Source organism: Malaclemys terrapin, chromosome 3, assembly GCF_027887155.1.
Source record: "Malaclemys terrapin pileata isolate rMalTer1 chromosome 3, rMalTer1.hap1, whole genome shotgun sequence".
In the NCBI taxonomy this organism is placed as follows: Eukaryota; Metazoa; Chordata; order Testudines; family Emydidae; genus Malaclemys; species Malaclemys terrapin.
In genome coordinates, this window is record NC_071507.1 from 127477291 (window position 1) to 127495848 (window position 18558).

The window sequence follows — 18558 nt, forward strand, 5'->3', positions numbered from 1 at the left end:
TTAAAAGAATGCATGAAAGGGCAGCTGTATCAGGTAAGTCATCAGTGACAGAGTGTATGGGGATGCTAGCAAATTATGTGGGATTTTGTTTGGGCATTACTATAAGATTGGGAAACTCATGATAATTACCATAGCAACTTCATTATCACTTGACATAGAAAACCCAGTATAAAATCAGGGGTTAAAGGAAGGAAGGCAGGGGGCGGGAGGTAAAGGGAGAGAGTTGCTCCCCCTTCTCTTCCTAGCTTGGGTAAGTAGAACTCCCCACCAGGTCCCTCACTTATTTGGCTGGTGTGATGAGAGCTCCCCCTCCTGTTTCCATCTACTTTAAACATTGTACAAAATGCATCATGGAACCTCCCAAATCATGTATTCAGATTTTCACCTACACTGGAAAGAAGGTAAAAGAAAGAACTATCCGATGGAGCAATAGTACATGTCAGAGTTTGTGAAACTCATCAGAAGAAATATTTTCCTGTTGTCTTTCCTATTGTCTAGAGGTCATATTATCTCTTAAGATCCATCTTAATTATATTCACAATCACAGAGTATATTCATTAATAACATAGATATTTATTGATATGTTGTTCATTTTATTATGCTCTCTAAAGAGGCAGTCTCTGCTTTTCTCTGTTTTGTATAGCTGTTCTCTTAACACTAACTCTTTGTAATAATTTGCAGTGTCCATAGATTACATTATGACAGCAATAGTAAACAAAATAAATTAATTAAAATATCTGCTGCCAACCTGTTTTCCTTCAACCATTTCCACCCACATGGAAACATACACATGAACTACTCCCTCACTTCAGTTATACCAAATCCACACGTACCTTCAATATTATTTCACATTCATACCTTTTCAGACCAACACATTCCATTTATTGCTGTACATGGATGAATGCCCACAGCGTTATTCACACACAATATGTCTGTAGTTACTTTTCTGCTATGAGTCCTAATCTCCATCCGTAGTTTTCATAGCCAATTGGAGGCTGCTGTGCACAGTGTCAAAAGGTAGCCCCAAAAAAGCAGACCCCTGATGGCAGTTGATGTGAAAGCAGTGGAGACTTTCAAAAATACGAAGTTCTGGAACTGTTTAAATGTTGATATACACCAAAGATAATTCTCAAGTTGTATAATGATGTCAGTGGGAGCTCTTGTGCAGATTGATGGCAAGATATGGCCCCAAAGTTGTTAGTTTTGTTAATTTTTTGTTTAATTAAATACTCTGGCAGACACAAAGTAACTTTCTTTTACTTATTTCTATTTATTGTTGCTTTACTTGTCTTGAAATAAGAACTACACGTGATCTGATAAATGGATAGAAGTGTTGGCTAGTTTCAGTGTAGCTTCTCTGAGTAGTTCTGAAACTTTTACTGAAATGTTAAAAAAAACAACCTTCTAATGTTGGTCCTGCTAGTGAAGGCAGGGGGCTGGACTCAATGACCTTTCAAGGTCCCTTCCAGTTCTAGGAGATGGGATATCTCCATTATTATTATTATTATATTATTATGTCTTCTACAGCAAAATGACACAAGGGCAATTATTTTTCTTCTTCAGCATCAGAGCACACCAGTGTCATTAAAGGCTATCTAGCATCAACCCTTTAAACTGATACCAAGAGGTACTGCATATGAAACCAAATTAGCACAACCCACACCAATCACCAATATTGAAGTTCTGTAGTAAAATCTTGTGAGACATCCTAAGGCGGCTCTCTAATGACAGCCTCTGATACTTTCATACTGGATGCAGTGCCAATGGTTAGGCATGGAGCTATGGCTGGACAGGGGACTGAGACACATCATACAGATTTGGACTTGGCCTTGGTGATCCACACATTTGCAATCTCTAGGCTTCACTATTGTGAAGGATTCTGCCTCGGAATTAAACTGTGAAACTTAAAACAGATCCAGGTGGTTCATTCCAGCAGTCTGCTTGCTCAGCAACACTGCCAGCCAGTCATGCTCTCTTCATTGAGTCCCCTGATTCAAATTTAAGGTCGACCTTATTTTAAAAGTCCTCCCTGTGATTAGCCCAAGGTACCTGAGGGACTGCCTCACTCTGTGAGTTCTGATCTCCTGTGACTGCTGCATTCCACTGAAACAAAAGAACTGTCAAACTCAAAAGTGAAACTATGTTTGCTAAAGCCAAAGTTTTCTCAGTGACTGCACACAGACAGCTCAGAAACTCACTCCCTGAAAATCTTTAAATGACTGTAAATTTCAGAATATTCAGAGCTAAATGTAAAAATTCAGTTCTTCAATCTAGTTTTCTCTCAATAACACCAAAAGCACATATTTAAAATATATCAACAACCCTACAGAATGAGGGAAGAACAGAGAGCGAGATCACATTGTTTTCCTTTTATTAAATGTTAGCACACAGACATCACAGTACAAGAACCTAACCAGACTGAGGTATTAGATGACAGGAGAGTTTGGCCTGGGAATGGGGCAGAAAGCTCTCTAATTTTTTTACCTCAATTCTCTTTTTAAAAATAGATCAGTTACACTGATAAACTCCTCAGAACACTGTAACAGGAAACCTTATTGGATTCCACCCGTAAGGTCTTCCTCCTCCTCCCTTTGGATTTATGGACCCATTTTCCCTTTTTTGTCCCCTTGTCAATCTATGAAAAGAAAATCAACAATCTGAATGTAAAGATACCTATTTATACATTAATCTAATAATCCTATATCTTCCTAGTGATCTTTGTTGAATGATACAATATGTCAATGTAAGTAGATTAGATTATAGGACTGGAAGGGACCTCGAGAGGTCATCGAGTCCAGTCCCCTGCCCGCATGGCAGGACCAAATACTGTCTAGACCATCCCTGATAGACATTTATCTACAGATCTAAGTAACATCTGTCATGGAAGGGAAAACAACTATAGGTTCTTTTCATTCATGAATCATTGTGGAATTGCTGTTTACTTAATTTACCTGTCATGTTTTCAACCAAATTACATCATTTTGTCCAAACTACCCCAGACATTGTACATATAAGAGCCCTTATACAGTAAGTAGGTTATTTCATGGACCAGAAGAAATAAGGCCAAAATATTTAAAGTGCTGCATACAAAACGATTTACCAAGAGAAAAGTTAAGAATCAGGCTCTGACGCCATTATTTGACAATGACTTCTACTGTAATGCTTTCTCTCCTGTTAGCTCCTCAACAGAATCCTAAATGACATGTAATCCAATTTCTTGATCTTCTCAGATATATGTACATGAATTTCACATATCCTAATGTATTATGGCATTGTGGTTAAGGGTCTCCCAGAAAAATCCTCTTTTTCAGGAATTTATAACTAGACATATATTCAGGACTATCATGTATCGTATATTTCAGCCCAAGAAAATGTTCTTTGTAAATAAAAATCTTTTGAATAAGATATCATCATCATGATTTATTTATAAACTATTGTTATAGCTGTTTTTGTTTGAAAAAATAAATGTTTTCTGATTTGTATTGCTCTTTCTAAGAAAAAACATATACAGTATAAGACATTATTGTTAATAAGTATATATCACCTTGCTTCTGAGGAACTCAAAGTCCTGAGGAAGGAAGTTGGGACTGGGTAAGAAGACCCAGGTAAAAGTCTTGATTTTCCTTTAGGAGAAGGCTGAGAAGGCCAAGAAGGCAGGCCAGGCCTTGCATCTTCTCTAGTTGCTCAGAGAGCACGAACAGACAGTACCTCAGGGGAGAAGGGTGGTGGAAGACTCTTATTTGTTTTTTGGAATTTGCTTAATTTAATTAAAAAAACAGATCTCAAGAAGAGCTGTGATTGAATGAGAGAGACTGGAGTTTAAAGAGCCCTGAAGAAGGGGAACCCCTGGTTAAGAGCAGGTGGTCAGGAGGCAACCAACCTTGTTACCGGGTGCCTCAACTGCTACAGCTTCAAGCATCTGGTGTGTCCAACATAGCACCCTGCCAGCTGCCTGCAACCATCACTCACCTCTTATGGTAATCAGACACCCTGCCCTGCCTCCAAATTTCCCCCGATGGCAACCTATACCCCCCCTGAACAGGAGCAGTGGCAGATTCATCACACCACTCTCCACTGGCTTATTACTGTTCAGTGGATTCATCACACCCTTGCTCTGTTCCCTGTTTCAGGCAATCTGGAATTCATCCAGGGGTTGGAAAGCCTTAGCTGATGTGTGTAGGGATCCATCCTAGCATCCCAGGAGGTTCTGTGCAGGGAAGGGCACTCAGAGCCCTCTACTGGGTGGGTGAGTGTTGGGGGAGGTGGGTCTTTCCTGGAAGTGTCCCTTTACACGAAATTCAGAGGTTAGGGGTGTCAGGGACAGCAGTAGCTGTGAGAGGAAAGGGTGGTTCCCCTGGGCTGCCTGAGGAAGAGGAGGGGCAGCAGACTCAGGGACCCCATCCTCACTTGAGCTGTGTTTGGGGAACAGACTGCCTCGTGCTCCACAAAAGTCTCCTTCAGCTGCATCTGATGACATGTCCTCATATGGCCCCTGTGCTGGACACTCTTGAGACAGGTTTACTGTGCCTCGTGGTTAATCTGGCCCTACCTTGTCTGGTCAGGATGGTAATTATTCTTATAGCCATCTTACAGAGAGGAAATGAAGGCACAGAGGGACAAAGAGTTAACAACTCTCATGCTGAATCTGTATTAGATCCTGAATTAGAGAACCCAGTTTCCTGACTCCCAGAACTGTGTGGTAACCACTAGAACATGCAGCCTCTCCTGCAGTCAAAAACTGAAACTTGGTCAACACTTTGAACCAACTTCTGCCCTCAGGTTCATCCATGAAACACCATTGAACTTAAGAGGGATTGCATGGGTGTAACTGTGGACAGAATTTGCCTCAGCTGGTCTGCAAGTAAGATTTGAAATCATTAAAAGAATTGTAATATAGCAGGCTTTCTCACTGAATTCCAAGGGGCAAGGAAATTCAGAGTTAAGAAAGGCCTTCTACAGAATGTAGGTGAAAAGCGTTGGTGCATGGGTTGGGGAAAAGTTAAATGAAGGAAGAGAGGAGAGGGAAATTACACATTTTCCTACAGTTGTTGCTGTCACAGAAAGTGAGCACCTGCACTTTAGAAGTGTGTGGAAAGAAGGTGTTTGGTGAAAGAGAGCATGCGGGAGAGTTGGCTAGCATCTGTCTTCTGTGCTTACTGCTGTGTGAAACTGACTCCAAGTCAAAATTTTCAAATGTGGGTACCTAAAGTTAGGTACACCTCTACCCCAATATAACGCTGTCCTTGGGAGCCAAAAAATCTTACCGTGTTATAGGTGAAACTGTGTTATATTGAACCTGCTTTGATCCACTGGAGTGTGCAGTCCACCCCGCCCCCGAGCGCTGCTTTACCACGGTGTATCCAAATTTGTGTCATATCGGGTCGCGTTATATTGGGGTAGAGGTGTACTTCAATCCCTATTTATACTTCTGCATGAAATGTTCTTATTTTCAGAGGTACTGAGCACCCGTGACTCCCATTGGAAGTTGTGGGTGCTCAGCACCTCTGAAAATCAGGACACTTTTATTTAAGAGCTTAAACTGAGATTTATTTGCTTAGCTTTAGGTTTGAAAATTTTAGCCACATTCACTAACCTGGTCAAATTCATAGTGGTGTAGTGCTGAAAGTGAGCTACTCTGCCTGACTGCAACAGGTTTGGTCATTAGATCTTATAACCATTGCTATCTTCTATAGATAATGTAACAAGGAGAGAGAGAGAGAGAGACTGAGGAAGATGATGAGAAGAACTAACAGAGGTTAATAAAAAAAAGTGTGTGTGTGTGTGTGTGCATGGGCGCGCAGGGGACAGAGGTAGTGACAGAGGATGGATTCAGGCATGTAGACCAGTCCTCATTTTGGACGAACTTTGACATCCCACATGATCTTTGAACTCAAGCCATTAAAGGCAGTCAGTGGTGAACTAGCATATAGTAATCTTTTTGGTAGCTGACTGAACTAACATACTCTAGATCAGTTGTTCTTTAGTTTATACAATAGCAGTAGCAATAACTGCTATACTATTATTATTTTAATAATTTTAGAGCTTTTATTGTCAGGGCTGCTAGGCACTTTAAATACAGTGGTTAAAACAAGAACAAAAGCAGTGAGTCAAATGCTAAGCGACATAAATGTGTCTAACATTGTGACCTGAAGGTCATTAAATTCTGGCTCTGATGGACTGACAAATGAAGCAAATTTCAAAGGCAGGTGAAATCCAACTGACAAACCCCTGTTGCTGGACACAGAAGGTTTACCTAGATTAGGAAAAAAAAGTTGAAGTTAGGATGCACTACCAGACCTACCTTCAACCTCTCCCCTATAAGAGATGAATGATACTACCCTAGTATAAATGAATGGTATCTTGATTTAGCAGGTTTTGATATAGCATTGTCTACCCTAGGCTTCCCCCCAGTTTACGATATGACCAGCTAACAGTCTGTTAAAAGTGTTCTACTGTTTACACAGAGTATTAGGGATTGTTTCAAATCATGTTATTTAACTCAAGTTAACTAACTCAGTTTTAAAAAGCACCTTTTTTCATTGTCTAGACAGACCTGGATATTTAAACTTGGTTTCCTACAACAAGTATTTCCCAGCTGACTATATCTCAGATGACTATGTCCCTGATCATTCAGGGCTTGAAAGAGCCTGAGTAAACAGAAAACCAGTGCAGAGTCTCTGGTCTTAGTTCAGAACATCATGAACACTTAACAGGAGCTTTCAGATTGACTTCAAGGGGTAGTCCAAAGTGGAGTGTGCTACGGAAACCAAGAATGAAGGTAACAAAGACATGGATAACTTTTGCAAAGTCTTTATTTGAGAATAATGGTCCACAGTATCCTAGCCAGCTTCAAGGAATAACACACAGGCTATCTCAGATGTAAGAAAATAAAAGAGAGCAAAGGAAAAAATTATACAGAACCTTTTTTTCCCAAAGTGATCATTGCAAAGTAAAAAGCATGGTAACCTAAACATTTACCATTTTTAACACCAAAATATAAATAAAGCTTCATAAATGATAATACACATATTTAAACATTGAGGAAAATAACTATAACAAAGATTTTTTCACAATGACTTACATTTATTTATTTAACTCCTTAAATGCCTACCATGCTGTAGCCTGATTCACTTGGTTATGTCACAATCTAATTTTCATGGGAAGTTTTAGGGAGTGATTTTCACTTTTTTCACTCAGGATTCATGGTTTGTTACTGGACCTTCCTAAATCCCACAGTTGTTTGCAACTATAAAGGATGGTGGGATTGAGTCACTGTAAAAAAATCTATATGTATATTTTGGGTAGTGGGTGCTGCTGGGGATCAGTCATAAAGGGAGTGAGAACATGTCAGAGGTCCCTCACTCCATTGGTCTGTTTTATTTCCTGTTGCATCCTGCTCCCACCTACACTGTAAGCTCCCTGGGGAAGGAACTAGTATCAGGGGGTAGCCATGTTAGTCTTCGGATGCATCCGAAGAAGTGAGGTTTTTACTCACGAAAGCTTATGCCCAAATAAATCTTAGTCTTTAAGGTCCCACCAGACTCCTTGTTGTTTTTGGGGAAGGGACTGTCTTTTTTGTTACACCTGTCAGTAGTGTGCCTACCACAATGGGTACCTGACTGGGGTTTCTAGGTACTGCTATATTACAAATAAATAACAATGACAATAATAATAAATATCAATAAGTAATAGGCTATGGTGCTAGTGAGGGACAAGGCTGAGATGGCTGATTCTGTGTGGGGAGGCTGATGCTGGGTTGGGCATATAGGATTTGGGTACATGGGGAAGTGGCAGTGCATGAGAGAATGGAGTGGTGTTACTAGGGTGTTTTTCCCTTCTCCCTCCTTCACCAGCACAACGCTCATATTCTTCCTCTTAGGCCTGGTCTACACTAGGAGGTTATGTCGAATTTAGCAGCGTTAAATCAAATTAACCCTGCACCCGTCCACACAACGAAGCTATTTAGTTCGACATAGAGGTCTCTTAAATTCAATTTCTGTACTCCTCCCCAACAAGGGGAGTAGCGCTAAATTCGACATGGCCATGTCGAATGAGGGTAGGTGTGGATGGAAATCGACGCTAATAGCTCCGGGAGCTACCCCACACTGCACCACTGTGTTGATGCTCTGGACAGCAGTCCGAGCTCAGATGCTCTGACCAGCCACACAGGAAAAGCCCCGGGAAAATTTGAATTCCTTTTCCTTTCTGGGCAGTTTGAATCTCATTTCCTGTTTGGACATCGTGGTGAGCTCAGCAGCACTGGCAACGATGCTGAGTTCTCCAGCAGAGGTGACCATGCAATCTCAGAATAGAAAGAAGGCCCCAGCATGGACTGATTGGGAAGTCTTGGATCTGATCGCTGTGTGGGGCGATGAGTCCGTGCTTTCGGAGCTGCGATCGAAAAGACGGAATTCAAAGATCTACGAGAAGATCTCAAAACCCATGACAGAGAGAGGATACTGCCGGGATGCAATGCAGTGCCGCGTGAAAATCAAGGAGCTGAGACAAGCGTACCAGAAGACCACAGAGTCAAACGGATGCTCCGCATCCCAGCCCCAGACATGCCGTTTCTATGAGGCACTGCATTCCATTTTAGGTGCGGCTGCCACCACTACCCCACCACTGACCGTGGACTCTGAGGATGGGATATTGTCGACGGCCGCTTCCTCAGAGATGTTAGCGGACAGGGAAGATGAGGAAGGTGATGAGGAGGATGAGGCAGTCAACAGCGCTTACAACGCTGATTTCCCCGACAGCCAGGATCTCTTCATCACCCTCACAGAGATCCCCTACCAACCGTCCCCAGGCGTTAACCCGGACCCTGAATCGGGGAAGTATCAGTCGGTAAGTGTTTTAAACATGTAAACATTTATTTTGAACAGAGCAGGAATATTAACAATGGGTTTTTCATGATTTGTTTGCCCTAGGCACTCTACTTTTTAGTCCTTGCCAGTGCAGCTACTGGAAAAGAAGGTCTATATGTCCGGGGATAGAGCTGAAATCCTCATGGGACATCTCCACGAAGCTCTCCTGGAGGTAATTGGAAAGCCTTTGCATGAGGTTCCTGGGGAGAGCGGCCTTATTCTATCCTCCGTGGTAGGAAACTTTTCCGCGCCAGGCTATCATCAAGTACTCTGGGATCATTGCCTTGCAGAGCATGGCGGCATACAGCCCTGGTTTTTGCTGGCTTTCACGCAGCATGCGTTCTTTCTCGGTCTCAGAAATCCTCAGCAGAGTGATGTCGCTCATTGTGACCTGCTTAGAATTAAGGGAATGTTACTATTGGGACTGCTTGCCTGTTCCTTTACAGAACTGTCACCGGCAGTTTACAGGCACGCGGTGGAGGCGGGAGAGGGGCAGCATACAGGGATCTTTCCCGGGGACAGCTGCAAGGGGGTGGGACAGGGGCAGAGTTCATGCTTGCCGGATTGCCGGCAGCAGGAACTGGCCAACGCTAGGAGCATTGCTTTGAACGTGAAAGGAGGGCACTGCTATAATTTAAGTTTTAAGCAGCCAAAAGTCTACGGCTTACCATGTCAGCCTGCTACCTGAATTCCGCTGTCCTGCCCCGCTTGTCTGATCTCCACTGAAAGACACCAGGCACTGAATGCGAAGGCCAAAAATTCGACCTTGTCCTGAGTGGCCATGTGATAGGTGCTGTGCATGGTCTTGTTCACAGAGAAAGACTATGTTCATTGTTCACAAAAAATTATCTTTGTGAGGAATTCACTCCCTTTTTCCCATCCCACAGCTGCGACTATCTCCTGACCTACCCTGGCATCCCCAGAGGCTGGCGCAGATTAGGCAGAGAAAGAAAAGGACATGGGACGACATGTTCTCAGAACTTATGGGCTGCTCCCGAGCCGAGGCGGCCCAGCAGACCCAGTGGAGGGAGAACATGTCGCAATACCAACGAGCACACAGCGAACGGGAGGAGAGGTGGTGGCAGGAAGACCAGCAGGCGACTCAAACGCTGTTTGGACTAATGAGGGAGCAAACGGACACGCTCTGGAACCTTGTGGATGTTCTGCAGGACTGGAGGCAGGAGGACAGAGCCCTGCTGCAGTCTCTCTCTAACTGCCCTCCCCCGCCACAAAGTCCCATACCCCCGTCACCCAAAGTCCCAAGAAGGAGGGGCGGCAGGGGCCGTGAAAACTGTCACTCCACCCCTGCAGACTGCTCAAGTACCAGAAGGCTCTCATTCCCAAAAATTTGATAAGTCCTTTCCTTCCTGCCTCACCCAAGCCCCCGTCCCAGTTTCATCCCCTAACTGTGTAGTTGCTAATAAAAAATATGTTTCTGTTAATTACTGTTCCCATCATGTTCTTTTAGGGGAGAGTGTGTTTGAAGGGGGGAAAGGGGGTTGGTAATTGGAGAGGACAGTCACCTTTACCAGGATACAGATACGGGGGCAGGTTCAGCAGAAGGTCACATACACATTGCAGTCAGTAGGCACCCTGGTCAGTCTGGGAGGTGGTTTTCATGTTCTGTGTGTGGGGGCTATGTGACTTTGTGGCGGGGGAGGGCGTTTAGAGATCTTATGCAGCGGTCCTTATCCTGGATCACAGAGCCATGCAGCAGGGGATCTGTAACCATCCCCCGCCACAAAGTCACATAGCCCCCTGTCAAGGCTGTATCCCCACTTTGAACTTTAGGGTACAAATGTAGGGGCCTGCATGAAAACTTCTAAGCTTAACTACCAGCTTAGCTCTGGTCCGCTGCCACCATCTCCAATGGATTCCCTCCCAGGGAAGCCTTGAGAAACCTTTCACCAAATCCCTGGTGAATACAGATCCAAACCCCTTGGATCTAAAACAAGGAGAAATTAACCATTCCCCTCCTTCCTCCCACCAACTCCTGGTGAATCCAGATCCAAACCCCTTGGATCTAAAAACAAGGAAAAATCAATCAGGTTCTTAAAAAGAAGGCTTTTAATTAAAGAAAAAGATAAAAATCATCTCTGTAAAATCAGTATGGAAAATAACTTTACAGGGTAATCAAACTTAAAGAGCTCAGAGGACTCCCCTCTAGTCTTAGGTTCAAAGTACAGCAAACAAAGATAAACACTCTAGTAAAAGGTACATTTACAAGTTGAGAAAACAAAGGAAAACTAACATGCCTTGCCTGGCTATTTACTTACAAGTTTGAAATAGGAGAGACTTGTTTAGAAAGATGTGGAGAACCTGGATTGATGTCTGGTCCCTCTCAGTCCCGAGAGCGAACACAAAACCCAAAACAAAGAGCACAAACAAAATCCTTCCCCCTCCCCCCCCCCCGCAAGATTTGAAAGTATCTTGTCCCCTTATTGGTCCTTTAGGTCAGATGCCAGCCAGGTTATCTGAGCTTCTTAACCCTTTACAGGGAAAAGGATTTTGGAGTCTCTGGCCAGGAGGGATTTTATAGTACTGTACACAGGACAGCTGTTACCCTTCCCTTTATAGTTATGACACCCCCACACACAGAGTCCCGAAAAGGAGGGGTGGCAGGCTTCGTTGAAACAACCAGTCCACCACTGCAGACCGCTCTAGGAGCAGGAGCCCGTCATTCCTCGAGTTTAGAAGCGTTCTTTCCATCACTACTCCCGCTCACCACCACAGTCTATGTCCCAGTTTCAACACTTTACCGCGAAATCCGTAATAAAGAAAACGGTGTTCATTAACAAAGTTCCATTTACTTTATTTTTAAACCTCTGTTGGAAGGGGGGGATGGGGTGAACGGGGTATGTAGCTGGAGAGGATAGTCAACATTAACTGGGTAAAGAAACGGGGGCAGGTTCAGCTTCTCTTTAAACAAACTTAATAGTCACAGGTTACCCTGCTCACTGAGGAACCTAGTTTTCAAAGCCTCCCGCTGGGCTCTTCTAATTGCACGGCTGTCTGGCTGGGCGTAATCAGCAGCCAGGCTATTCGCCTCAACCTCCCACCCCACCATAAAGGTCTCCCCCTTGCTCTCACAGAGACTGTGGAGCACACAGCAAGCTTCAATAACAATGGGGATATTGGTTTTGCTGAGATCAGAGTGAGTCAGTAAGCTTCTCCATCTCCCTTTGAGACGTCCAAAAGCACACTCCACCACCATTCTGCACTTGCTCAGACGGTAGTTGAAGAGTTCTTTTTCAGTGTCCAGGGCGCCTGTATAGGGCTTCATGAGCCAGGGCATTAGCGGGTATGCTGGGTCCCCGAGGATCACTATAGGCATCTCCACATCCCCAACAGTTATTTTCTGGTCCGGGAAGTAAATACCTTCCTGCAGCCATCTAAACAGACCAGAGTTCCTGAAAACACGAGCGTCATGAACCTTGCCCGGCCATCCGACGCTGATGTTTGTAAAACGTCCCCTATGGTCCACCAGTGCTTGCAGCACCATTGAAAAGTAGCCCTTTCAGTTAATGTACTGGCTGGCCTGGTGGTCCGGTCCCAGGATAGGGATGTGAGTTCTATCTATAGCCCCACCGCAGTTTGGGAATCCCATTGCGGCGAAGCCATCTATGATGACCTGCACGTTTCCAAGGGTCACTACCTTTGACAGCAGTAGCTCAATGATTGCGTTGGCTACTTGCATCACAGCAACCCCCATGGTAGATTTGCTGACGCCAAAGTGGTTCACGACTGACCGGTAGCTGTCTGGCATTGCAAGCTTCCAGAGGGCTATGGTCACTCGCTTCTGGACAGTCAGGGCTGCTCGCATCCAGGTGTCTTTGTGCTTCAGGGCAAGGGACAGCAACTCACAAAGTTCCAGGAAAGTTCCCTTCCGCATCTGAAAGTTTCGCAGCCACTGTGATTCATCCCAGACCTGCAGCACTATGCGGTCCCACCAGTCCGTGCTTGTTTCCCGGGCCCAGAATCGCCATTCCACAGCATCAAAATGACCCATTGCCACCACGATGTTCATGGCACGGGGTCCCGTGCTTTGTGAGAGGTCTGTGCCACTCTCAGACTTCATGTCCTCACCATGCTGCCGTAGCCTCCTCGCCCGATTTCTCAGCATCTGCCTCTGGAAAAGGTGGATGATAAGGTGCGAGGTGTTGACAACGGCCATAACTGCAGCGATGGTCGCAGCGGGCTCCATGCTCGCAGTGCTGTGGCTGTCCGCGCTGTCACTCACCAGAAAAGTGCATGAACTGATTGCCCGCTGGCGCTTTCAGGGAGGGAGGGCGGAAGTGATGGTTGGATGATGACAGTTACCCAAAACCACCCTTGACACATTTTTTTCCCCAGTAGGCATTGGGGGCTCGACCCAGAATTCCAATGGGCAGCGGGGACTACAGGAACTGTGGGATAGCTGCCCACAGTGCACCGCTTCCAATGTCGACGCTTGCCCCGTTAGTGTGGACTCACAAAGTCGAATTACTGTCCTTAGTGTGGATACACACGTTCGACTTTGTAATATCGATTCCACATATTCGATTTAAGTAAAATCGAACTACTCTCGTAGTGTAGACATACCCTTAGTCCTTCAGTTGTACATTATTCAGCTCCAAGGGAATTCTGCTTCAAGAAATTGTGAGTAAGGTGGGGTAGGCTAAATAGTTGTACTGGGATTGAGATAGAGTTGGGGGGGTTAAAAACATAGCAGCTGCAGAAGGGAAGGAGAACTACTCTTTACTCACTTGCCTGCTTCTACTTTGTGTGAGCAACTATAGGATTTTGATTGAGTTAGTTTTCTTTGCATTTTCAGTTGGTCGGGGTACAAAACAGCAGGTTCTCTTTAGCTACCTACCTGGGAGCCATATTGGCCCACTAGCTGAGACATTCTGATCTAACAGTTTGAGCTGCAGGTGACCTAGGTTCTAATTTACACTGTATATTGACTTACTGTAGGATCATTCTGTCTCTCATTTACCCCATCAGTAAAGTGGGGAAGATAATTCTGACTTATCTTTGCATCTTTAATAAAAAAGTGTTCTATAAATGTAAAGTGTTAATATTATTATCCAGCAGTGAAGCATATTACAACACTGGCATTTCAGTAGCTATAATTAAGTGTGAATGTTAATACTCTTCAAGGACCAGTTTCTGCCCAGGTATGTATGACTTTCATTAAAGTCAACTGGAGTCTCACATGTGCAATTTTAACAGAATTTGATTCAAAGTTAATAATATTAGAGCTCCACCACTGTCTTGGTGCTACTGTTTAAATGTCTGACTGCAGAGTCAATAAGGCAACTGTCCCACTTTATATTTTGAAAGCTAATGGGAAAGCAGGATGGCCATGAAGTTAAAGCACAGGACTGGAAGTAAGTTTGCCTTAGAGTTCTGGTGTGACCTTGAGCAAATCACTTAACTCCTGCTTACTACAATTTCCTCAGTTGTAAATTGGATATAATAATAGCTAGGATGCCCTGAAACTAAATTTATTAGTGTGTGTGTGTGTAAGATACTTTGAGATCTTCCAATGGAAAGCTTTGTAGAAGTGCTAAGTATTATTATTGATTTTCATGTTTTAATAGATTGAATCTTAGATTATAAAGAACAGAGCAAAATCTGCAACAGGAAGTTTTAGTCACACATATTAGTTAGTATATAGTGAGTATACTCTACTCATACATAGTACACGTATTTGCAGATTCTGATTATTTTAGGTAAGATTGTGGTAAATATGAAAAGAGTGCAAGGCCAGGCATTCCTCAGGCATATAGGTATGTCCTTGCAGAGGTGGAGGTATGGAAAATGTTCCCACATTTCACTTGTGCTTTGGAAAAGAAGATTGATAGAACTGGCAGTGGTGGTAGGCGTTGATGGGCCCTGATGTGTCCTGATTTGCATTAGATCAGAACACACTACTGCAAGCAGATGAGTTTCTCTTCACTTTAGATCTTTGTTCCCCAAACTGTGATGCGGGAGTTTCTTTTCCTGGGAAGGCTTCTCAAAATCAACTCAAAATGAAGAAGAGGCTTTATTTTTCCTATCGTAATTGATTCTGTACACTTAAGACTCAGCAGAAGCAGAAGGAATATATTGTACACTGGGATTCTCTAAGTGGCTATTGTGGAATCCTGAGGAGAAATGAACTAGCAAGAGACAAATTAGCAGGTAAATTAGCTGTCCACAATAACTTAAAATACCGTAAAGAAATCATACCTTTTGTTTCTGATGGTTTCTGGAGAGAGAGACTGCACAATTCTAAATCATAGGTTGGTGCAGGTCAAGATACCTCTAGGTAAGGTTGCCCATCCTTTTCCATTATAAGACTATGTTTTTAGTTACTTATAACTTTGTCAAACTTTAGCCATTTGGGTTGAAATTTTCCATGACAGGTGTCTGCCTCACTCTGATTGATTGATTTTTTTAATTTAAGCAATAGTGATTCAGCTGTAGTAAGTGAAGGCCCTAATGAAGGCCCAGTATGAGGCCTGAGGCCTGAACCAAACTAAAGTAATGGTCAAGACTTTGCTAACATAAAGCAAAGTTAAGCTGTGAGCAAGAGGCAGGCCCTGCTCACAGAAGCTGGCAAGAAAAGGGCTGATGTTGCATAAATATATATTCACCTCGCATAGTTAAAGTATAAACATGGTACCAAGATACACTATATCGGAACATTCCACAGATAACATGAAACAGGCCGACCCATCCCAATGACAGGGGCAAAAGGGTAAAATGATGGATAGAGTTGTTTTGATCGAACCAACATGTACAAGGTACGAGGCGGCACCTTACCAGGTAAAGGGGTTGCACCTTAATACGTCCGGAGTGATGTGTAACTTGTTTGTACCCATGTATAAAAATGTATCCCTGGGGTGGTGTCTTTGTCCGGCCACGGGGGCAGTGGAAAGTCCTGCCACTGAGCCGGGTCCTTGCCAAGAGGCACTTTCTCGTAGTATGCCCTGAATTAGGCTCAGAAACCTACAGGGAACTGCAATTGTGTCCGAGATCGCAATAAATCTACTCGACGTGATTTTGCATCTTACTAGACTCTGGTTATTGGGGGTTCTCGTCGGGTCTGCTGTGTCAGCTATCTGCGCAGAGCTGCGGCAGCACACAGAGGGAACACACGCACGCAACCGAATGATATCAACAAGAGAAAGCAGAAGCACCACACTGGTAGCATCTCACAACATCAGCTATTTCTCAGAATGAAGTTAGGGGAAAATACACCTCTACCCCGATATAACGCGACCAAATATAACACGAATTTGGATATAATGTGGTAAAGCAGTGCTCCGGGGGGGCAGGGCTGCGCACTCCGGCAGATCAAAGCAAGTTTGATATAACGTGGTTTCACCTATAATGCGGTAAGATTTTTTGGCTCCCGAGGACAGCGTTATATCGGGGTAGAGGTGTATGTTGTTTTGCCCATGTTAAAAACATTTTACAACTATTTTATTGATAAGCTCTCATGTCAGTTCAGGGCAACAACACCTCTATTCCCCCTCTGTGGTCTAGCAAAGGCACCCACCCTAAGCTCCCAGCTACTCAGCCATCAACTCTCTTGGGCAGAGATTGCAAGTCTCTCCCTCCTGACCAGGGTTTTTCCAGGCTGAACAGTTCCCTGCCTACACCGTGAACTCCCAAGCAAGTTAGACTGCCTAAGCAGGACGGATTTGCCTTCTTCTCAAGGGCTATAAACAGCATAATTGCTCCTAGTTTATAAGGTGCCACACAGCTTTTTCTAAGCAAGCACATTTATTCTTAAGGTAACAGCATTACAGAGAAAACATATTAAAACAGACAGACAAACAAAAAAAGAACATACCCATATACTAATAAGCTTACCAGAGATCTCCCCAAGTCCAACAAGGGGTCTGATAGGAGTCAGTCCTTCAAGTCCCGCTAAGGGGGTTTTCTGTGGTTACAAGTTCATAACTGCCATGGCTCAGAGCAAGCACACCCATGAATCTGTCAGTCACTCCTTTACACAGTTTGGGCCTCTGATCTTGTCCTTGTGTAAGAGATGATCAGCAGACAAATGTCCTCTCCTTCAGTGAAGCTTCAGAAGGCTGAGTTCTTGCATAATTGGAGGGGGTATATTTGCATACACTCCCTCCAGAGATTTCCTGGGAAACCCATTTAACTTTAAAAGTCCATTCTTCTCCAGCCCATTCTTTCAAATAGTCCTTTGAGGCTCATAACACTTCCCAGAGTTTATGTCAGGCATATCACCTCCTAGAGATGGTACATACAATCCCACAATAATACATAAACATTTGCATTTTAAATACAATTAACTCCTAAGATACTTAAACTCAATAAGGTTTGTCCAGGATATTGCAGGAATTTCCAATATCTGTCACATTTAGCACCTCCATACATGATATTTGGCACATGGATTACCTTGGTGTCTGGGAGTGCCTTTTACAGTGCGCATAATAAAACACCCAGATATGGCTGACTTAGGTTGTCAGCTGGGGATGACTGTGAAGGCTCATGGGTCGGGGGCCAATGATGAGGTCCAAGGATGAGCAGTGGGTGAGGAGGCCCCACCCATAGGACCCACTCGAGGAAAGTGAGAGAAACAGGAGGCACATGACAGGGGATGCCTGGGGTGGACAAACCTATTTGCTGGCCAAGTGCCACAGGCTCCACCCAGATCCTCCAGTCATAATCCAGGAGGTCTCTGATTCTGGTGGCTCCAACCAGGAACAACCTCTGACATACAACAGGGGGCTCTGCCACCTGCACATTAAGGTGTGGATTGTGTAGCCGGGGTTCTGCAAGAAGGTCCTCCTCCTGGAGGGGGTGTCACTGGGGGGGGGGTAACAGGCTCTCTGGGAAGGTACTGGAGGGGCTGTCACTGTGGATGTGACAGGCTCTCTACGGAGGGACTGGAGGAGGTATCACTGTGAGACAGGCTCTCTGGAGAGGGACTGGTGGGGTGTCACTGTGGGTGTGATGTGCTCTCTGGGAAGGGACTGGAGGGGGTGTGTGATGGGCTCTCTGGGAAAGTACTGGCAGGGGTGTCACTGTGGGTGTGGTGGGCTCTCTGGGGACGTGCTGGAGGGGGTGTCACTGGGTGTGTCACGGGCTCTCTGGGCAGGGATTGTATGGGGTATCACTATGGGTGTAACAGGCTCTCTGGTAAAGTACTGGAGGTATCACTGTGGATGTGATGGACTCTCTGAGGAGGGACTCGAGGGGTATCCCTGTGGGTGTGACGAGCTCTCTGGGGAGTGACTGGAGGGGGTGACATTAGAGGTGACGGGCTCTTTGGGAAAGGACTAGTGGGGGTGTCACTGTGGGCTTGACAGGCTCTTTGGGAAAGGACTGTTGGGGGTGTCACTGTAGGTGTGATGGGCTCTTTGGGAAAGGGCTGGTGGGGCTGTCACTTTGGGTGCGATGGGCTCTTTGGGAAAGGACTGGCGGGGGTGTCACTGTGGGTGCGATGGGCTCTTTGGGAAAGGGCTGGTGGGGCTGTCACTTTGGGTGCGATGGGCTCTTTGGGAAAGGACTGGCGGGGGTGTCACTGTGGGTGCGATGGGCTCTTTGGGAAAGGACTGGCGGGGGTGTCACTGTGGGTGCGATGGGCTCTTTGGGAAAGGACTGGCGGGGGTGTCACTGTGGGTGCGATGGGCTCTTTGGGAAAGGACTGGCGGGGGTGTCACTGTGGGTGCGATGGGCTCTT